This window comes from Pinus tabuliformis, chromosome 5_2 (genome assembly GCF_031772625.1).
Source record: "Pinus tabuliformis cultivar Carrire ecotype Pingquan chromosome 5_2, CPIR1, whole genome shotgun sequence".
NCBI lineage: Eukaryota > Viridiplantae > Streptophyta > Pinopsida > Pinales > Pinaceae > Pinus > Pinus tabuliformis.
The window spans coordinates 268,975,900-268,999,620 of NC_142306.1; the positions used below are offsets into that span (position 1 = coordinate 268,975,900).

Here is a 23,721-nt window from a genome sequence, read left to right on the forward strand (position 1 = left end):
TTTCCAACCTATTGTACAGGCTAGATATGCAACTTTAGTCTTACCTCCTAATCTCGATGCATTCCCAACTGGATAGTTGAAATACCTTCCCAGGTATAATGGAGAAACCGGTCCTTTTGCTAAATACCATCTTCAAGCCTTTCTAGACTTTGTAGATGACATGAATATTGAACAAGAAAATGTTTACATGAGGTTGTTTCTACAATCACTTGAAGGAAATGTAAGAATTTGGTTTAGGCAGTTATCTGCAAATACCATTAGAAATTGGGAAGAACTTACAAATATATTTAAAAACCAGTGGGGTGTGGAAAAAGATCCTCTTTACTTTATTTCTGAGTTTGATGAAATTAAAAGAAATTTTGGTGAACCTGTATCGGAATTTATCAAAAGATTGAATAAGATTTATCATAAAATGCCCCCTGATTGTAAACCCCCTGTAGCAGCAACAAAGTCTAGATTTTATAAAGACTTTGATGATGATTTTGTTGTTGTGCTGAGAGAGAGAATTTCAAGAACTCTTGAAGATATGAAAAAAAATGCTATTGAGGTAGAATCAAATAGGGCTGCTTCAACTTCTTTGAAAGCTAAAGAGGAAAAAGCCCAAAGAAAACTCAAATCAACACCAGAGGCTTCTAGTTCCTCTAAGACTAAAACTGAAGATTCTAAAATAGATTAAATAACTTCTCTTCTTAGAAATCTATCTAATATAATTTCCAAGATTGAGACTCAACCTAGGACAACACAACAAACAGTTTCCAGACCCGAAAATCAAAATCAAGGTTAGTATCAAAAAAATCCACAATTACAAATTCCTCAGAGACCTAGTAATGATCAGCGGATTCCCACTCCTTTTTTGATAGATGATCAACAACCTGATGATAATACTATGACCATCACTGAAGATATAAATAATATGGATATTTCCTCTGATCAAATAGTTATTATTCCTTTTACACAACAAAATCAGGCTCACGAAGATCAAGAATATTCACAGGTTTCTAAATACCATGCCTTCTTTGAATTTTTAATTGCAGAGTTAAACAAAAGATATGACCTTAGGCCTAGGCCTAGCCTTGGAAGACCTCCTAAGGAAACTCTAGTAATTGAACCTCGTGCCAAACCTGCTCAATCGCAAATGAATTTTATTCGACCATTAGAATGGCCAATTGACATTCCTCAAAATGACAAAAATTCATTGACTACATTTAATGTTGAAAAAGAGTTAGAAAGAGTTAAAATCCCAATTCCTCTTTCAGAACTTCCTAAGAACCCTGGGTATAAAAATCAGGTCTCCGAATGGATACAAAATACCTCAATTGATGCTGAAGGTGATATCATCAGTCTGCAAGATGAAAAACCAGTAGTTATTTTTGGCCCAAGCTTAGATATGATAGATGAAATAGTACCTCCTTTCTATGTAACTCTTAAGACAAATGATTCCATGTTGTATAATTGTATGCCTGATTCTAGAGCATCACATAAGCTTATGCCAAAAACTATCATGGATCATTTGAAACTTGATATAACTAGATCCTATCATGACTTGTACACCTTTGATTCTAAAAGGGTGCCTTGCTTAGGATTGATTAAGGATTTAGTAGTCACCCTTGCCCAAATTCCAGTGAAAAGTGTAGTACTCGATATAGTTGTCATAGATATCCCTCCCAAATTTGGAATGCTCCTTTCAAGGTCTTGTTGTTCCAAATTAGGGTGAACTCTTCAGACAGATATGTCTTATGCTACTATTCCAGTTTATAGGGGAGAACAACTAAGATTATATAGGGAGGTGAGATTTGTGCACACTATTTGCAAAATAGACTAGCCAAGGAACCATCCCATTTATGCAATTGACCAAGATTTTGGTTGCTTTCAACTCTCTACAAACCAAGTGCATGAAACTCAAGTTAAAATTGAAGATGTAATTGATGGCTCCTGTACAAAAGATGGATCAAGAGGTGGAGTAGTTTTAATATCCCCAGAAAAAGAAAACATTACCCAATCATGTAAGCTTGAATTCAAAGTTACAAATAATGTGGCTGAATATGAAGCTTCCTTTTGGGATTTCAATTAGCCAAAATCTTAAAGGTTCAAAACTTAAGTGTTTTTACTAATTCAGAGCTTATTGTCAAACAAGTGAGAAATATTTTCCAAACTAAACACCCTAGAATTAGGTCTTACCGAAATGAAGTATGGGATTTAGTTGAAAACTTATTTGATGCCTTTTATTTGACTTATATTCTGAGAAATCAAAAATATTCATGCAGATGCCTTAGTTGTTTCTGCTAGTTTATTTAAAATTCCTGATCAGACTAATTTACTCTACCAAATACAAGTCAAGTATAGACCATCTATCCCAGACAGTCTGAAACACTAGCAGATATTTGAAGATGATAAACACTTAAAATATTTTCTGCAACTTGTAGATCAATTTTCTCTTCTACAAATTGATGAAGATAGATTCGAAATAAACGAAAATACAAGTGAGAATGATAGTTTAGATTTCAATTCAAAAATTACTAATCATGATATTATTCAATTGTCTAACAATTTTATTCCCAAAGGCTTGATAGCTTTAGAAAAATTGTTTGATCAAAAATATGTCCTCTGAAATCCTCAGTCCATTTCTTCAGAAGAGGGCATAGAGGAAATTAACATTGGAACAAATGATGATGTCAAAAGCATCAAAATTTGTGCATCTCTAGACCCTAAGATTAAAACTCAATATCTTAAGTTACTTCAAAATTATAAGGATGTTTTTTCTTGGACCTATGCTGATCTAAAAACTTATGATACTTCATTAATACATCACAAGATCCCTTTGAAGCCAGAAGCAGTACCTTATCAAAAAAAACTTAGGAGGATTAATCCATCCCTTCTACCAAATTTCGAAAGGGAAATTAAGAAAATGATAGATGCTCAGATCATTCTCCCTCTTGGATATTCTAATTGGGTTGCAAATTTAGTTCCTGTCAGAAAAAAGAATGGAGAAATTAGGCTTTGTGTGGACTTCAAAAATTTGAACAAAGAATCATTAAAGGATAATTACCCTTTTCCCAAAATGGATCAGTTACTTCAAATGGTTTCAAGACCACAACAAATTTCTATGCTTGATGGTTTTTCAAGTTATAATCAGGTGAATGTTGATCCAACAGATAGGGAAAAGACAACCTTCACTACACCGTGGGGTACATTTATATATGCTAGAATGCCATTTGGCTTATCAAATGCTGGATCAACATTTGAGAGAGCTATGGATGTAGCTTTCATGGGTCAGGAAAACAAATTTGTGGTTATTTATCTTGATGCAATTATTGTTTTTTCCAAATCTGATCAGAAACATCTAAAGCACTTGATCAAGGTTTTTGACAGGTGTAGGAAATTTGGGATATCATTGAACCCTAAAAAGTATTTGTTTGCTATCAAAGAAGGAAAACTATTGGGCCATATAATCTCAAAGGAAGGAGTGGTAATTGATCCCAATCGTGTATCTGCCATTGAAACATTGACCTTACCTAGAAACAAGAAAGAAATTCAAGCTTTTCTGGGTAAGATTAATTTTTTAAGAAGATTCATCCAAAACTATGCAGAGATTGCAAAAGATATAGTTGAAATGCTTTGAAAGGATCATGAAGTTAAATGGACTGACTCTTCCAGTCATGCATTTGATCATATCAAGAAAGTTATCTCCGAAGCTCCCACCTTGGCCAGCCCTGATTATACTAAACCATTCAATATATTTTCTTTTGCCTCAGAAACAACCCTTGTTGTTGTTCTATTACAAAAGAATGAAGATTCCCATGATCAGCCCATAGCCTTTTTCAATAAGGTTATGAAAGATGTCAAGCTTAAGTATGACATAATCGAGAAGCAAGCATATGCCCTCATTCAAGCCCTGAAATATTTCAGGATGTATGTCCTACATTCACCTATTAGTTCTTATGTTCCTAATCATGCTATAAAAATCGTTTTAACTCAACCTGACACTGATGTGGGAAAGGAATCATTGACCAGTTTCATACAGGATTTTGTGGAGGACATTATGCTTGGAGAGCAACATCATACAAGATTTTAAGGGGAGGATTTTATTGGCCAACATTGTTCTTACAAGTAGGGGCAAAGGTCAAAGGTTGTGGTCCTTGTTAGATGTTTGCTGGTAAGCAGAAACTAGTAGCTCTTCCACTAGTACCATCAATAATCTCAGCACCTTTCCTTCAATGGGGATTAGATTTTATTGAAGAAATCCATCCCACTTCAAGTAATCAACACATATGGATCCTCACAGCAACATACTACTTCACTAAATGGGTGGAAGCAATTCCAGTAAGAAATTCTACTGATTCAGTAGTAATGAAATTCATTGAAGAAAATATCTTATCTAGGTTTGGTTTCCCAACTAAAATTGTCACAGAGAATGTAACAACATGCTCTAGTGTTAAAATGATTGTTTTTTGCTAGAAATATCAGATTATGTTACATCATTCAACTCCATACTACCATCAAGGTAACGGCCTCACGAAATCCTCAAATAAAATTCTAGTAAAGGTAATAAAAAAGACCTTCACAGATCATAAAAAGATCTTGGACTCTCATTTAATTTATGCAGTATGGGAAAACAGAATAAATCCAAAAAGATCTACTGGTAAATCTCCTTTTCAGTTAGTCTATGGGAAAGATGCAAATTTTCCCACCAATTTGGCTTTCCCAATTTTAAATTTATTGCAAGACTCAACAGATGAACCTGACGACTTTTCAAGAAGGATAAATCATATTATTGAACTAAATGAAAACAAAGATGACATTCAATACAAATTGAATAAATATCAGAATAAGATGAAAAACATGTTTGACAAGAGAGCCAGAGAAAGGGACTTCATAGAAGGTGACCTAGTTCTAAAATGGGACTCCAGAAGGGAGGAAAAGGGAAAGCACAGTAAGTTTGACAACCTATGGTTTTGTCCATTAGCAATTGTTGCAGTAAAGGGAAACAACACTTTTATGCTACAAAATCTTGAGGGACAATATTCCACTTATCTTGTAAATGGAAGGTTTCTCAAACATTTCATTCAGTACTAAGAAGTTGGGATACATTTCATTGTTAATACTCCACTTTTTTTTTACTTTTTAAGCTGTCAATGAGATTTTTTATAGCTAAGGACTCCAGAGCCCAAGGAGAAGGCACATGGATCTGCAGGTTCTCTGCATTCTATAGGAGAAAGAAGTCCCCAGTTGGAGCCGATGTTGTAGCATTTTTTGGTTTTGATAAGTTAGAATAAATTAGACAAAGAAATGAAAATGTATATACAAAATGTTAAGATAAGATATGGACAAAAAGAATATTGAATAAAAAATGTTAGGAAATATTTTGATAAATATGTCCATATCAAAGAAAATGTTAGGGTAGATGCCCTAAAAAACAAAGGCAAAATAAAATCTTAGATTAGATAGAAAAGAAAAAGAAATAAACTCTGAAAGTATTGCAAATCTAAATGCCACTCCTTTGTTCTAAATTTAGTTTGAAAAATAATAGTTCTGTTCAGTTTGTTTAGATGCCACACTAACTTATTTTATCCAATTATATAGTTTCATCATCATTGGATTTGTTCTCGTAGGTAGAAAATAAATTGGCTCAATAGTTTAATCTGATCCAATGGAAGAAATAAGGTATAGAGTTAGATTGTTCATAAAAACAAAATATTGAGTTACTAGTTCAAATGCACTCGGGAAGGATAAGAAAAAATGTTAGGAATAGAAGGGTAGGTAGAAATTGAAGGTTTGAAATGGTTATTTCCTAAAGGATCATATCACATCGCATTCATAAGTTAATGAACCATTGGGCAGAAGAAAGGATGATGTGTGATAACGCTGTCAACCGTTGGATGACTGTTGATTCCTGACCGTAGGATCATATCGCATCGCATCATTCTTAAGTTAATGAGCAATTGGGTAGAAGAAAATTGATTTGTGATATGATATCACTTCATTAATTAAATCACCTGGACCCACATCTGCCATGTTCCCCTATCATATCCTTCATAAATGTTCATTCCTCACTCATATGATAAACTCCCTCCACACCATGTCACTTCATTAAGCTCTGCCCGATCATTGTTAAACCCACCGTTAACCTTAAATAATCTCATACCACCAAGGTTTAAAGCGCTGGGCCCCTCCCTAGCCCATGCTTTATCTCCCGCTCGCTTCCCTCACCCGAATACCGTTAGATCAAGTCCCATTTAATCCAACGCTCCACATCCATATCGACCACGCCCAATGGTTGAACAATACCCATCCAATAAATTGGTTTTCCCTGACCCCCCTAAGACTACATGTCACATGTTGGGGTATATCAAGTGAGCCCTCCTCAAAACCACCTTTGACTCATAAGCGGTGCGATGATCCGTAATATCGCCTCCCCTTCACTACGATAAACCACCTATTATCCGTAAATATGAAATTTCCCGCCATATTCAAAAACTTTCCCGTTACACCTTAAAACGTTGAAAACCTTCGTTTTCATTCCTTTCACCCATTTCACAGTTAAAACCCATTGAACCCTTCAACGCCACCCTGAACCTCTATGACGCCATTTGACCTCCTATTACATTCAGAATGCTGCCACAACTCCTTCCTCAGGCATCCTTGTGCCAGAAAGCCATCAATCGCCTTTCCTATCGAACCTTTGTTTTCTTAATTATTGTCTTGTTTTGCAGGTAATTAGTTGAAGACCAGAGAATTGGATAAATAACTCTGATACTAGTCGCAGAGCTTGTCTACTCCAAGACTTGACAAGAATACCATTACACACATAACTGAAAGGAAAACATTCACACAGAGCCTTGACTAATTAAAACAGAGGAACCAGGCAGAGTATACAACTCTCGTAGTAAAAACACTCAGGGATTCTTTCTTCATCCTGGATGAAATCAAGCATATATGTTTCGTAAAACCCACTTTTACTAAACACACCAAGATGGATGAAATCTATAGGAGGGTAACAAAGGTTTCTATCCTAGATAAGAAATGCTAGGAATAATTAACACATTTACTTAATCAAGGATAATTGAACAACATTCAGTTTTTAAAGGAAAAGTCAGCTAGATTCAACCACTTTTCAATTTTTTCAGTGAAAGTCATCAAATAGCATAGCACCAAAGCAGTGCTAGATCATTAGACAGTTTTATTTTTGATTTTGTAAATAATCTATTTTTGTAAAAGTAGTTTAGGATATTTTTGGTCCTACTATTTTATAAATAACTCTCTTCACAAGTTATCATGGGTTGCACCCTTGAAGAAGAATTTCTAGACATTTGATGTACTTGAATTTTCTAGAACTTTAATACAAAGAAAAGGATTCTGCATTCTGTTTTACACAGTTTGTGTTTCCTGTAAGTTTTTCTAGTATTACTCATTATGTTTTTCTTCATATTCTTATGACTTTACAGAGATAACTAGGTAGCAATAATTGTGTCTCAATCTATTCTTATAAGCTTCTGAAGTGATAATCATTAAATAGAATGGATTAATGAACTGTCTCTTTAATTAATTCCCTCTGAATCAATAAATCGTCAGTATCTTGTTGTAAGCATAAGCATATTCTCTTAAACCTTCTAAACATCGGTCATAGGTTTTCATACTTATGATTATTTAATTATCTATCTGAGAATTGTGATAATCATAATATTTTTTGTTTTCTGCTCACCACTATTCAAGCTTTATCACTATGTAAATATTTATAGCAGCCATTTGCTGAGATATTAATATTATTCAAAGGGTTAGGCATATCAGTTCTATATCTGTTTCATTCATTGGTCTCCCAAATTAAAACAAAACCCCTAAAACATTTATCTTAGATGCTCTAGCATAATAGCTAACCATTATTATCTCAGAGATACAACATAGGGGTGATATCGCCCATGTGCAATGACTATATGGATGGAGGATAGTCTTATTACTTCTAGCAGTGGGATGGAAGTGCAGGACTATAGACTACGCTACCAGGAGAAAAGTATGCGAAAGAGATTGGGTTGCACGACAATTAGGAGAAAGGTGCAGTTGGGAACTGCAACGAAGGAGTTGTGCTAGCATGAAGGGACCCATGTTGCCTAGCCAGAAAGTGATTGTTGAAAACGTTGTAGGTGATTGGATGGTTATTTTTCCATTAAGAGGAGTGAGGGGAAGCATTTAAGGATCATATATTTGGAAATCTGCCACTAAAAAAGAATTAATGAAGGAGATATGGAGGGAATCAATGGATTTGAATTCAAAAAGGGCTATAAATACAACTTCCCGCTCCACATTTGAACACTTTACTTCCAGAGATATTTTCTTGATATTTTGTGCTTAAGTTTGAGCCGAGACAATTGTTGCATATTTGAACGAAATAGGAAAGAAGTAGAGAAGGAGTTTTCACAGCAAGGGCTCGGGTTTGAGGCAGATTTGTCTGAGTGGCAGGAGAAAATATTCTAAGAGAGCATTGATAAGATGATTGCAACACCCCCAGTGACTACCACAGAGCCTAGGTCATTGAGGCCAAAACTTATTTCCTCCAAGACAGGAGAGAAGAAGCAAAAAAAGCCACAACAAGCGTCATTTCGGCAATCGTTGCACAAAAACCCAACTAAGATTCACCATAAGGGTTAGATTGATAAAACCCTGAACCTTGATGATGAAGAATTGACTATGGGGGTGGAAGTTATCGACGTAGAGGAAGTAGTTCCAATTAATCAACTACGACCTTATGTACCGGCTAGGAAATCCACTGTCAAGGTCACTAAGTACCTTGACTCACTGAAGTACAAAGTATTCATGCCATTGCTGCTAACGGAGGTACCTGTTGAGGTTGACTTGTTGGCCCAGGTACTATTTCTAAAGATGGAGGACTAGGATCTGGGGTGATCATGCGAATTTTTCGTAGTTAGAACCTATCAAATATTTGAAATCCGTCTACTACGAGTAGTTGAATGTCACAAGGCTTGAGCCATTGAAGTTGGAAGTCGTAATTGAGCATGCAAGATTGCCCAATATACTGTGGGTTCCACATTTTAGTTGTAACATACTTAACACCATCTATGTGCATCATTTTTTGGTGTTGGTTCATGATGGGTACCTATGGCTGGGAGGGCCCATTTATCCAATTGATGATATGCTGGTCCACATAATCACCTTGTTACCCTATCAGGGTGTGAACCCCGCAGACACTTTTGTGGGGAAGTCACAGGAGAAGAAGCTCCTCGATCAGATGAAGAGAAAATTTGGGTTGGTGAAGAAGTCACATGTCTATGCCATTGGCTCCATCTCGGATGGTGCTATGTAGTTTGCTGCATAGATTTTGGTAAGAAAAATAATGTGGAAGTGTCATGTCGATGAAGTGATAGCACCAGTGGTATCTTTAGCTCTGCAGTGTAGCTAGGGGGTCTAATTCAATTGGGAAAAGTACCTCCGTCATGATTTCCTTGAGGATTTCCATGAAGCCTAGGAGGATGGAAAGGAATTCCACTACACATGGTTACTTCTGTTGATCACACTAGTAGAATAGAGGATGCCTGAGGATATCCAATTCCCAACGCAGGATCTAGACTTGAGTGAGGCTACAAAATTCGCCTTGTAGTGGGTGACAAAGGATCCTAACCGCATCATTGAAACAAATATGTTTTGGGTATTGTTCAAGTCGTAGTTGCAGATGTTGATCAACCAACGACCACGGTTGTCACCTAGTCTACATGCGCAATACACAAATATTGTAGATTTCAAGGTATATTTTCACAATCTATCCATATGCGCGAAGACGGATTCCACCGGAACATGGCACAAGTTTCCATATTTAGTCATGGAGGATGACATTGTGGAGTTCATCAAAAAATGGTCAAACGATTGGCTCACCCCATCTCGCGAAGCTACAGGAACAAGTAAGGCTGCAAAAGAACATATAGGGAAAACAACAGCTACAACAGCGGCCAAGAAAGGCAAAGAGAAAGAAGCACGTAAGTCTTATAAGAAAGACAAAGAAGCATAGAAGGATTCTACAAAAGAAAAGGAAGCGCAAAAGCAAAAGGCTCCTATGAAAGAGAAGGAAGCGCAAAGGGAAAAATTTCCTTAAGCAACAACCTCGCAGATCGCCATTAAACTTGATGAACTTGAGACAGAGTGCACTAATGTAGAGGTTGAAATTGAAGGTGAAGAGGAAGGGGGAGCAGACCCCTATCTCAGATCAGAGGACTTAGAGTCTCCCTTCAGGCTCAGGAAGAGGTAGAAGCGAAGTTCCACAGGACCTCACAAGAACCAAAAGTCCAATAAGTCTGCGAGTATGACACCATTGGTCCTCACAAAGGGGGACCTTGATGAGATAGTATTGGCTTATTGGGCCCTGACCCAAGTTCGAAAGAGTTATTAGCCAAACAAATCTTGTAGCTATTGGCCCTTTCGACAACAGCCCGTGGAGCGCAGATTGAGGTCTCACCCGAGGTAGTAGGGGAGGGTGCTGGAACTAGGTTTCCACACCCTTGGGATGTCTTGATGTGGTCTGGAGGGGTTGCGAACCGTTCTGTGTCCTCGCGTGACTGTACACTGTTATCAAGCTTCTGCAAGATCTGCACAGGTATAGTTTCTTATTAATGAAATTAATATAGATCTGATCTTCGTGGTATAGTCTTTAAGCAAACATTTAACAATAAAACCCAATGCGTGTAATCATAAAAAAGAAAATATATAAACTCATATAACAGATGCATAAATCAGAATAGAATAGATCCGTGATACTTCAAAAACCACTTATCTTTATTAAAATCTTCTGTTCATACAATAAGATTTACCCTGCGCACTTAGTTATAGGGGTCCGCGCACATAACTGCAGACTCTACCGGGCCTCTGTACACACAGCTGCAGAGCCTCTATCTATATACCAACACCCTTGACTCTGACTTACAGATGCAGATATTATTGTCTTCACAAAACCATAACACCAAGATCCAAGACAAAGACTTCTCCCAAAAAACTAACCTCTAGCCATAAATCCTTGCTCTATTTATACATTCCCATGGTCCGCGGACCATGGGCAGGCCGACTCTCTTCCTATTATTTTACATTATTCTTGGGCAGACAACTGTTTTACTTGACTCATTACAATTCTTACTCCATGCAATTCATAGGGTCTTTACCATTCTTTTTTCCAAAATTGCGGACTTTGAGTCCTAAAGCCGTTATGCGGGCCTCCGCTACCCAACAGGCCCCCAACACAATCAATGTGACTCGTCCCGAGTCACTCGACTGGTGTGGCAATCTTTGCGCGAAGGTCATTCAACAACTTCTGCGCTTCACTTACCCTCGTAACAAAATCATCTTCCATCTTCTTTACCCATTCTACGTGAGCCACCGATGTATCAGTATTCGATTCCGTTGCTTTCCCGAGTTCAAATGTTGCCTACATGTGTGATAACTTTCCCTCGATGTTGGAAGAGGCCACGAATGCCTCATCTAGCCAAGGATGGATGCGTTCTTTAAGCCCTACTTCCTTCTGCTGAGCTGTGTCAACCTGTGCCTTGAGAGCCTGGGCCTGCCTCATTCTGGCCAATTGTTGTATGATGGAGACTATTTGTAAAGTCCCCTGGATGGTGTCAAGTGCCTACTGTAACTCCCATACTTCTATTTCTACCTGTTGTATCATTGGGTCATCCTATAGAGATGTGTGTGTGAGCAGGGATTGATCCAACAGTCCCGAGAAATCTTGGACCGTGCGCCTTATAACTTCCAACCCTGCTTGAATTTTTCCACGGCACTGCTCTCGAACGTTCGGAGGTGTGGGTGGTTGCGCCTTCAGTTTTAGCTCCACGATTTTCAAATTTAATTCCCACTGAGCCTTCACAGCCTCCTCTTAGGCCGTACAGAATCTGGTGGCCATGTAATGGATCTTGTCCATTATTGGAAGTTCTGCTGGGAAAACCAACTCTGGTACCTTGCTGCAAGCCGCCGCCATGACCTGTTCCACTTCCTGGCTGTGGGTGACCAGGTTATCACACTATAGGCTGATCTCCTCCAGACTTGCCTTATGCTCCATTAAGATTTGGAGTGTGCGGCCTTCCCTGGCATGCAGCTCAGCGGTTACTCCATCCTGTAGTTGGTAGAGGGTTTCTCGAGGTAGAGCGGTCAAATTCAACCCCCAACTTCGCATGTCACCCTCAACTTCGGTTAAGACAGCGCCTTCTGGAAAAACTAAAGTGTTCATTGTGTGACTACGCACCATCTACTCGGCTACAGCTGTTTCATCTGCTAGGTTTGGTATCATCCCTCTTGAGGGTCGCACTTGTAATGCATGCAACTGCGTTCTGAGCTCCCCCAACACAGTTTTCTGCTCTACCATTAGCTCCTCTAGTGCATCGGTAACGATGTTGCACACTAGTTCGCTGTTTTCAAGAAATTCTTTTTCCACTGTCTTAACTGCTTTGGACTTCTTGTGTGCATGTGGCAATTCCTTGTTGCGTTGCCTTTTACCTTGGGGAGATTTTGTGGTGAGGTCAGTGCGTTCCTGTGTTTCTGATTCCTTTTGCCTATCCTGTTCCAATGACATTTCCTGATCCTCTGGGGTTTCTTCAGCAACTACTTCATGGGTCGCCTCCTACAACGAAGTGGCCTTTTGTCCCTGACGTGTCCTTTCTGCCAGTTTAGTGAGTCGCTACTAGATTTCCTTCTTTCCCTGCTGTGCTACCATCCTTTCTAATGCGGCCCTGTCCGAGGCGTGCCATTTCGGAGGCCATGCTACCAATACTTCATAAATGGCATCATCTGTTGCAATGAATGGGAGCATGACCCATGTTCGCTTTGGATCCTTCCGTGCCCAGATATATAGGTTGTGCATGTCTTCTTTGAACTCGGTCATGATTTGCAAATTTTTGTAGATTGTAGGGGACATCCATGGTCTACGATCGATCCATGTCTAGATACTTGCTTCCATGAATATCCAAATATCTTGATCTCCTGAACCCTCGTGGCGTCCTTTGTAGCCTAGAGCGAGGTAAACCACATTGCGTCAGGTAGGTTGTGCTCAATGCTAGGAAACTAGCTACCCTATCAGAATTCTCCTGTAGCCAGAAGGATTGAGAGTAGCAACCATGCATAATGGAAATTCTTACCTTTGTCCTGAGCTTCCTTACAATTTGTCAGAAATTCATCGCATAAGAACTATGGTCAATTGAACTGGACTCCTTCTGCACACTGCTCCACAAGCACAATAATAGGGGCATGCACCTCATATGTGTAGCATTTCCTCATGAGTTTACTACCTAGTAGCTGGGTGGTGACTCGCACCCCTCGATCATTGATGCTTGCTATTACATACCCACGCTTTCCTTTTTCTAGTTTATATTTAGCCTTCATTGTTTTTGCAATACCCACATCGCTACTTGTTTTGGCTATGTTTGTGGGGTCGTTCCCTTTATTCAGTAGGTGAGTAATCCACCGTACTAAATCATCTATGATCGGAATTGGATCTTCCAACCTGAGATACCCATCATATACCAGACAGAGTAACTATCGGATCACAAAAATGGTGATGGTCGCACGCTGATAGTGGGGTATCCACCTCAGATTCAGTAAGCCCGCCTTTTCCACACCCAGTAACCATTTCCGCAGCAGTAATTTGTCTCCACCCAATTGGGGGAGCTTGTCGTTGTCTGCTAGATCCCAGTCTTCAAACTTGATACTCAGTACTCGGCCCGGCGGCAAACCATCAAACCTTATCTCATCTGGAAGAAGCAAGGTTTGTAGCGTACTCTTTGCAGCATCCAGGTCCTTGGGTATCTTGGCCGTGCCATTCCATGGGGAGACATATAGGGGTAAGGAAGGTATTTGGAACACAGCTTCTTCGTCCTCATCCTGTGCTTCAATCTGAGCAATCAGACCTTGAAAATCTTTGTCGTCTTCATCGAGTTCGGTGGTGATTGTTTTGCCCTTCTCAGCTGCTGACCTTTTATTGAATCTCGATGATACCCTAACTGGCCCCATCATCTGATTTTTTTTCCAGCGCCACAGTGTGCATGGGGACTTTGGAACCTTGAGGGCCACTGCCCCTGCATCTGTCTCCTCCTGGGTTGGATGCAGCTCTTCCGTGAACTTTTCCCGGGTTCTTGCCATGGTACTCATGGGATGCTTGGTAGTAGGGTCTCTGTTGGTCTTCACTGGTTCAAATCTCACATATCCTAGCATTGTCCAAAGGGTGTTATAGAAGCGCATAGATTTGAATATATCCCTTCCCTCCACTTCTAGTGCATTAATATCTTCTCGGCGGCAAATATTTTCATATCTATCTCGGAACTTCTGTCTTAATGGACCACTTTCTGTTCCCCGCTACCGTAACTAGAACCCCTTGTCATGAATAGTACCATTAGCAGTGACCTGCCACCCTTTCCACGCGGTAGTGTAGCCCCTTTGGCGCAACTGCGATCATGCTATCCAACTGGCCCTGCACAGAACATTCTTTCTGTGCCAACCTTCTACAGACTTGTTTATAGTCTCGCGCCTTGTTTCAACTGTGGGGGGCATTGATACTATGCTTTCCATAGCTAATCAGGTGGTCGCACCCCAAGTGCGATGTCTCAACATCCCTGCTAGCCCAAGCTACAGGCACCTTTCGAGTGTCTTCATATCCATTAGCTCCTTAGGTGTTGTTGTATGGGGTACACTCCTTCGTTGGTGTGGTCACAGCTCATCTTATTGCCAAGATAAACCAGGCCAAATTGGGTTTTCTAATGTGTAGAGTCGCGCGACCCACTTGTGTGATGCCCTGTTTTATTTTGCTGATTCCTTTCCCTAACGTCGCTCTTCTCCCTCTCGACTGTGCTCGTTTTTCATGGATTTCACACAACCTGATGCTTCCGTGCCCATTATGGGTTCCTTCTTGTCTTACTATTGAGAAGTGCACCTTCACCTCCCTCCCATGATAGGTCCATCAACTCTCTGGTGTCCCAGTGGATCGTCTTATGTTGTTTGTGCATCCTACCGCTTTCCTGTTGGTTTTGACACAGACAGATGGAAAGCTACATTGCTACGGTGGATTCGGATTTTTGCTTCGTATGTGGTTAGGTGTTAGCACACCATACATCTGCACCCTATGTTGCTGATGGATTCTCACCCCCTTTTGTTCACCAATTCGACCACGCACCTGCCTCCTAGAGTTGTGCCACTTTCCCCTAGTCTTTTGGTGTATACTCCACCCTTGTGTAGTTGTTGCACTTGGCAACCCTATTTTTGCACCCTACTTTTCTTCCAAACTCACCAGTTCATAGTGGTCTACTAGTTCCTCCACTTTCGTCACACCCTATCGTTCGACTGCTCCCTTGCTTCTATCATTACACAGCATAGTGATCTAGTCATCATATTACAATTTAGTGTTGTTACCTCATGCAATCGGTTCTGCCATCGCTCAATCTCTTCATCGAAGTCTGATGTACAAGAACTGTGGCGTTCCCATGAGATTCTCCCATCCACTGTCGAATTCACCCGGTCCTGATCTTGCATTGTGATCTGGTAGATATGATACAAGTCCTCATCACTCTCCTTGTTGCGTACGGATTTAGTGTAGCGTGCCCTTTTGGCCGAATCTAACAGGACGACTACGCAGAGAGACTTTTTCTCAAATATCATCTTTCGGTCTTTTAGATTAATGACTCCATTCATGTCCATGGCCCAGTCTATCCCCAATAGTGCTAGGTAAGGGTTACTGTCATCCACAATTTCTATTACCTCAAAGTCTGTTTGTGTGCTCGTGCCTTCTATATCTACTGTGACTCCTTGTAGTCTCCCCATGGGAAAGATCTTTTGTTGGTTCGCCATCCGTAATTGAATAGGAGACCATTGTAATGTGGGCCTACCCATGCATTCCCATGTCTATTTAGGTAGGACATTCACATATGACCCCAAGTCTAGAATGACTTGATCCATCTCATAGTCACCAATCTAGGTAGTCAATCGCATCTCCCACCCTATGCGTAAAGCATGCTTGCTTAGCTTATGGATCATGCGCAGTTCACTAGACCCTGCGCATCTAGTTTCAATTCTTGCAATCCTTTCACTGCTCTAGTGTCCCGTATTAGTTTAATGCATGTCTCTAAAAAGGTAACTAACATAGAAGTATCCAACTCCGGCTCAGTCTGATCCTTACTACCCGAAGTAGAAGGCTCCGCGAAGCTCATCTTAGCTTCCATAAATGTTTCCTTCGCACACTCTAAATCAAATTCAGGTTGCTTTGTAGGGGCCTTGCGAACCCATGCATCCTCCTCAGGTTTCTTCCCCTTATCTTCTCTTGTAGTCACACCACTTCTAAGCATCATGTTCACGTTAGGATCCTACTCGCGTGGTTCTACCTTCATCATTTGGACGTGCTGAGTGGGAGTAGCTTGGAGCACTCATCTTTCCCACATTTGTGCAATTAGTGTGGGGAAATCTATTGCGTCATGATCGAATTGGTAACAGTACGGGCATCATGTTCTGGTCGGGTTCGTGCAATCCCACGCGTAATGCCCAGGTACTCCATAATTGTAGCAAATTAATTGTTATCGGCCTGACCCAGGTCCTATTCCTCCTCGTCCCCATTCGCACCCCTGAAATTCACCCCGTGCTATTGCTGCAAATGGATCCTAACCTCGCGTCTCAGTCTGCATCCTATAAGCAGGTGTCTATTCCATCAGCCACTCATAACTTTGGCAATTGTGTTCGTCATGGCCCATCGATCTACAAAAATTGCAAAATAGTTGCTGAGGGGGTTGTATCAGTTTCAGTAATAGATGACAATTGTCTATGTTGTGCTTTCCTCCCACCTAACAAATTGCACAACAGAGCGAGGGTGCCACGCTCGGCCCTACTTTTTCCTCTGGTCACAATGGCATTAGTCCCCTTACTGCCTAATAGTTTGCAAATATCGAATAGTGATCCTTATCATGGCCCTAGCCTTTACATTTTAGGCACCATACCTCTGAGCGTGATTTTGACCAGGGTGATTTATCTTGTTTCAAACTTTGCATTTCTAATCATAGGTTTTGTAGTTGCGCGTGGATTTGCCGAACTCCCAACCCCGAATCCTGTATTGGAGTTTCATGCAACCTCATCACTATCTCTAATGCTTCAGCTTGGGTTGAGATCTTTTACTGTGATAGCCCTGTCCTCAGATGTGGTCTCAGTGACGCCACAAACCACGCGCAGTGTTGTGCGTCCATCAGTGTCATGTTTGCCTTGCAGATTGTACTTTTCAATATTTGATCTAGATCCCATGGGGTTTCACCAGGCATCATCCCGATCTCCTTGAACCCGATGATTGACTGTGTTTCCGATTTTGGTCTTTGTTCAGCGTGTCTTGAATCGCACTATTCCCCCATTTGGGTGATCGCTAGAGTACTATATATACCATTTCAATACGCGGTCCTGCAACACACTTACTAGAGAATCCTTTTTTATGTTCTCATCTGTTACGCCTTGGGCTTCCCATACAGCCTTTACCACGAACTAGAATTGATCTGTTTCCTCGTTTCCTATGCCTTGAAGTACCAGTAACTTGATCGCACCTGCCATCCCTACCCTCGTTGGTGGTGATGATGGCGTAGGTGAAGATGGGTTGGATGTAGGTGAAGTAGGTGATGGCATGGACGGTGCTGATATTAGTGGAAATCATTGCTTTATCAATCGGACTGCACTTCTTGGAGAGAACCCTACAAGATCCTCCTTGCTTTCTCGCGAGAATGAAATTGGAGGACTGTTTTCTAATCCTTCGGTCCCTCGGTAGCCTCTTCTGCTCCTCGTTACCCTAGACATCAATGGATGCGCATAACCCATTTTTCACATAACAATATTTTAATCCAAGTATTCAATGATTTGATGTACTTACCCTGCAGCCCTTGGAGAAAGCGCATTTCTGCCTTGCTATAACTCATAGTTGTGTCTATCGTGAACTCGGTTATAAACCCTCCTATTACTCGATCCAACCGGTGATCTACTACTCGTGCGATTTTTTCTTCTAATGCTTCTAGCCTATGCACCAACTCTGGAGTCCACACGATGGGCTGATCCAGTCTACACCTTCCCTAACTACCAGCTAGCCTCGTGATTCACTCATACAATTTTATCGAAAACGATGTGAAGAAGATCTCATGGATTTCTGTGTATATGTATCGATCCAACCACCTTTCCTCAGATATCCACGGGTTTCTGTTTTCTTGTACAACGAATTCGTGAAGCTTCTGATCCAACCAATCTTTAAGTTCTTTCTTCATAGGGTCCCAGTGTTCTGACATCAGAAATCCCTTAGGTAGATCCCGGTCCTGGAAACGGAACCATTTGTTGGCTTACTGGGCCCTGACCCAGGTTCCAAAGAGTTATTAGCTAAACAAATCCCATAGATATCGGCCCTTTCGGCAATAGCCCACAGAGCGCGGACTGAGGTCTCACCCGAGGTAGGAGGGGAGGGTGCTAGAACCAGATTTCCGCACCCTTGGGATGTCTTGATGTTGTCTGGAGCGGTCGCGAACCGTTCTGTGTCCTTGCGCCACTCTGGACTGTTATCGAGCTTCCGCGAAGATCCGCGCAGGTGTACTTTCTTATTAATGAAATTATTATAGATCTGATCTTCTTGGTATAGTATTTAAGTAAACATTTAACAATAAAACCCAATGCGTGTAATCATAACAAAAAATATATATAAACTCATATAAAATATGCATAAATCACAACACAATAGATCTGTGATGCTTCAAAAACCACTTATCTTTATTAAAATCTTATGTTCATACAACCAGATCTGCCCTGCACACTCAGCTGCAGGGGTCCGTGCACATAGCTGCAAACTCTATCGGGCCTCCGCGCACACAGTTGTAGAGCCTCTATCTATCTACCAACACCCTTGACTCCGACTTACAGACGCAAATATTATTGTCTTCACAAAACCATAACACCAAGATCCAATGCAAATACTTGTCCCAAAAAACTGACCTCTAGCCATAGAGCCTTACTCTATTTATACATTCCCATGGTCCGTGGACCATGGGCAGGCTTAATCTCTTCCTATTATTTACATTATTCTTGGGCAGACAACCCTTTGACTTGACTCATTATAATTCATGCTTTGCACACTTCGTGGGGTCTTTACCATTCTTTTTCCCAAAATTGCAGACTTTGAGTCCCAAACCCATTACGCAGGGCCTCCGCTACCCAACAGATAGGTGGTTTTGTCCGCTCCCTCACTGAAACTATATGGGGACACATCAAGGACCAGTACCACCGAGTATTTGAAAATGTACAACAGGGCCTGAAGAAATTGTAGGTCCAAACAGGGGTGATCCAGGTGAGCAGTACCACTAACAAGGGGCTCTCTCCATTTTGAGACAACTGAAGACTAGAAGTGTGCACAATACTAGAAGAATCTACGTATCAACCTTGCAGGGCTACCTATCCAGACTTTGCATGAGATACATCAAGGAGTTTTCGATGAGCACCACGTTTGGGAGAAACGAGTGATGTTGATTATCGATGAGGTAGAAACTGACAATCAACAGATTTTTGCAGAGAAAGCACGGGCTTTGCAGGCCCTCCTCGAGGTGATGTATTGTAATCAGTAGCTAGAGGTAGCCCTTACCCAGGTATGCAGTGAGCTCCCTGAGCTCCAAATTCTAGCAGAAGTGGCCTTAGTAGAGAAAATTTAGAAGTTAACTATTGTAGTGAAGGAATCCAATGAGGAAATTAGAAATTTCTAGTTTGAGTTGCAGTTGTAGATTTCATAGCTTCAACTGAAGTTGCAGCCAACCACTCCTCTAGAAGTGAGAGAGCAGTGTGAGGCTACTATTAAAGCAGACATGACCACTATGGAAGCTGCAGTCAAGGACTACAACCAATTTTTTGAGTAGACAATGGAGATGTGGACCTCGTTGTAGGAGGATCCACACTTGTAGATGGCTGAAGTAGACATCCGTGAAAATAAATCGTAGTTTGATGAGATCAGGGCAACAACACAGACCTTAGCACCTGTGCAAAGGTTCACCAGAATTTATGAAGGGAAGTTCATCCAAACTCGAATTGATGAGCTGCGTCGGAAGGCCTCTATTATTTCCTCAAGGATGCAGCCATGGGCCTATGAGGAAATCCAATTGTCACAGACTGTTCAGAGCAAGCTCAAAGCTCTGCAGAAAACACAGAGAGCCATGGGACTTGCAGCTGAAGGTCCAACAACAAAGAAATTGGTTGAAGAAGTTTTCCAGGCTACCACGTAGGGAACAACAAATCTTCAAGCATTGAAGGTTGGATTCAATGGTATACAAGAAAATATTGAGGCAACACTAGCAGAGTGACATGGGACTAGTCACGACTTTGTGTTGGGGGCCTATTAGGATGGGGTTCCCTAGGTGAAATTTTGTTAATTTTTGTTAAAAATTATAAATTCTCTGCATTTTGAGGAGCAGAGCATGAGTAGCGCAGGTCGATAAAAGTCAAAGGGGCTTTAGGAAGGTCAAGACCCCTTAGTTTGTTAAAGTAACTTGTTTTGAGATTCGCCCATGGTTCACGGACCATGGTATTATAATGAAGAAGAATATAAAAGGAAGTGATAGAAGAGTCACAAGATAGAATAGAAGTAATAATAGTGCATTTTTTGGTTTTGATCTTATCTGTTTTGTACTTGGGTGAAGGGGAAGGCTCCTACAGTTGTGTGCATGGAGACCTTGGTAAGTCTGCAACTGAGTGCATGGACCCCTGCAGCTATGTTTGCATGGTTGGAAAGAACTGTAATTGAAGATCTGAAGCATAATAAAAGGTTTATTTTGAAGAACTATATGTGCATCTATGTATTATTGTTTATCTTTTAATTTTATGTATTTATGATCTGTTGAATGAATTTAATCAGAAAAGTACTTAATAGATTCGTGAAGATGTAGATTTTTTTATTTATACGATGTTATGCATGTTTAGTGCAATTGATGAAGAACATAAATATGCTAACTATTAATTACTATAAATTCTGGTTTTCAAGGGTTAGGATTTGTGAAGGTCAAGATAAAGCCCTAAGTTTGGTAGAAACACATCTCATAGTCCTCTAGATGCATAACCTTGGTTCTAGGATCCCCCAATACTACCTCGGGTGAGAATGCAGCCTGTGCGATGTAAGTTGTTGCCAAAAGGGCCATTAGTGTAGGGTTTTGTTTGTTAGTGCAGCTAATTCCAAACCTAGGTCCATGCCCCCTCAAGCCAACAACACTTCACCAATAATTTTTTGTTCATGTTTGTTTTATAAATAAAGTTTGAACACTAAACTAGAGAATATGTGCATAATCTATTTTTAGTTTTCCTTCTTAATAAATATTTTGTTTTGGCATTGATTTTGTAAAATTTCCCAACCTTTTGTGGATCTTCCACGTTGTAATTAAGAAGTATGGTCAAGATGAAACAAATGTTGGAGACGAAGGAGGCTTTGCTCCAAACATTCACGTGCTTCATTGAATTAAGAGTGAATATTAAACTACAACATTTTTTGCTTCTATAATTCTTATTGTATTAAATGTTATCTTGTTGAAATGCACAAGATTGAAGAAGCCATGGAATTATTAAAGATTTCCATTGAGAAATAACTCACAAGGCTCGCATTCTTATTAAGTTTTATTATTTTCCTTTGTGGATTTTTTATTAGCTATAATGCTGAGATTAGTTACTCATGAAATATTGTTTTAATTGGGAGGTTGTTATTGGCATGGATGTAGCTACTTCTTAGTTCCACATTGAGAAGGATGAAAAGTATGATTTGAACTCCAAGGAGGAGGTGAGCCTCTATTTTTCATTATTGATACCAATGCAATGCATTTAGTGTGCTCTCTATAATTAACATGTGCATTGACATGTGGACTTTTTTAACATCAAAAAAATAATTTCAATGCATGAAGAAGGAACATGACCATTATCGCTCGAGTTTTGCACCCTTATTTCCCTTGTAAACAAGAGATAAACAAAAGAGGCCTTAATTAGAAGGAAACCCATTAGAGAAATTATGTTATTTATTTGGATATAATTGTCTTCTTACCTTGGAATTGGATTGCTGCAGAATAATAATGGTAGCCAGAAGATATCAGGATCTGAGCTAATCAAGCTTTATGAATTGTTTATTGAGGATTATCCAATTGTATCTATAGAGGACCCATTTGATCAAGATGATTGGGCTCACTATGAATAATTTACAACCACAATTGGGGAAAAGGTGCAAATTGTTGGGGATTATCTATTGGTGACAAATCCAAAGGTACATGCTTGTCTTTTGACACTTGCTTTCAATTTAATCATTGAGAGTTTTCATTGCCCCAACCTGTTCTTCATCGTCATCTTATTTTTTCTATTTTTGTTTCAATTTTCATTGATATATGCACATGTACTGGTGCAGTGCATTGGAAAGGCGATCAATGAAAAATCTTGCAATGCTCTTTTACTAAAGGTAAATAGATTGATCCTTAATTTTGTATATTTGTTGTTGATGTGACATATGATGTCTAATAATTTTTTGCAACCTGTTGTAGGTGAACCAAATTGGTTATGTTACTGAAATTATTGAAGCAGTAAAGATGTCCAAACATGCTGGATGGGGAGTGATGACAAGCCATCACAAGTATTGATTTAATGTTTTTTTTCCAAGTCTCTTTCTTTCCCTCATTTTTGCAATTTTATGTCATATGTGATATTGATGTGTATTTTTTAATGTTTCTCTCATTGTGTGTATGCAATGGTGAAATGGAAGACACCTTTATTGTAGATCTAGTAGTGGGTTTGGCCACAATAATGCTCATTTTTCAGTTTTTGGTTGCATTAAAGTGTGTAGATAGATTAGTGAGTTCAAGATGTGTCTAATCTAAAACCTTAGTGTGTATGGAGTCAGGAATTTAATCCTTTTTTTGTTATATACTTGAGGATTGAAGGTTTCTAATTATCATGAAGCAATTAAGGTATAAATTCACTTCTGATCTATAAGGGTTGTGTATCTGCATCATCAGGGCCAAATCAAGACAAGTGCCCCTTGTAGGTCTGAGTGACTTGCCAAATATAATTAGGTGATTTTATAATCTGGTCTTCTGATTTTTCTGGAATCAGTTATTTGTTCTTCCTTTTATTTATAGTCTTCATTGTCACTTTTGTAGCTCTTACAAATCGAGGAGGAACTTGGGTCTGCAAAAGTGTATGCAAGCGCAGTTTTCCACAAGCTTGTAGAGCCATACTAAAGAAAAATATTTTGGCATGCTTGAGAATGTTTTTGATGCTTCGGATATGGGGAAATCAATAAGATGTTTTTCCATTTTTGAGAATGTTTCTCTATGTTTTGTTTGGAGAGAGCCTTGATCCTAGTGCAGCTAGAAGTAGTAAAGGCTATGTGTACGTACCAACAATAAAGTCAAAATACCCTTTTCTTTTTGGATTCTGTTATCACTAAACAAATTTCAAAGAAAAAGGGGTAAGGTGAGGAAGAATTGGTCTTGGTCACTTTCATGTTCCTTTCATGCATAAGAAGCACTTGGCAAACTCAGGGTCAGCATAGCTCAAAGTTCTCCATTTCAATTCAAGCAAGGCAGTTAGCACTCAAGAAGAAGAATGTAGCTTTGAGGAAGTCAAAAAGGAAATTGATGTCTACCAACCTTGAGATTTCCCAATTCAAGGAAAGGGCAAGGAAACATGCAATTGAAAATGAAAAATTGAAGATCTAAAAACACAGCTAAGCCAGTGGGAAAG

The 23,721-nt window shown here is 39.8% G+C and overlaps 1 pseudogene; it reads left to right on the plus strand.

Moving 5' to 3' along the window:
• LOC149158557 (enolase 1-like) overlaps positions 1–23,216 on the plus strand; it is a 75,734-nt pseudogene extending 52,518 nt beyond the window's left edge.
• Positions 23,217–23,721: the final 505 nt, after the last annotated feature.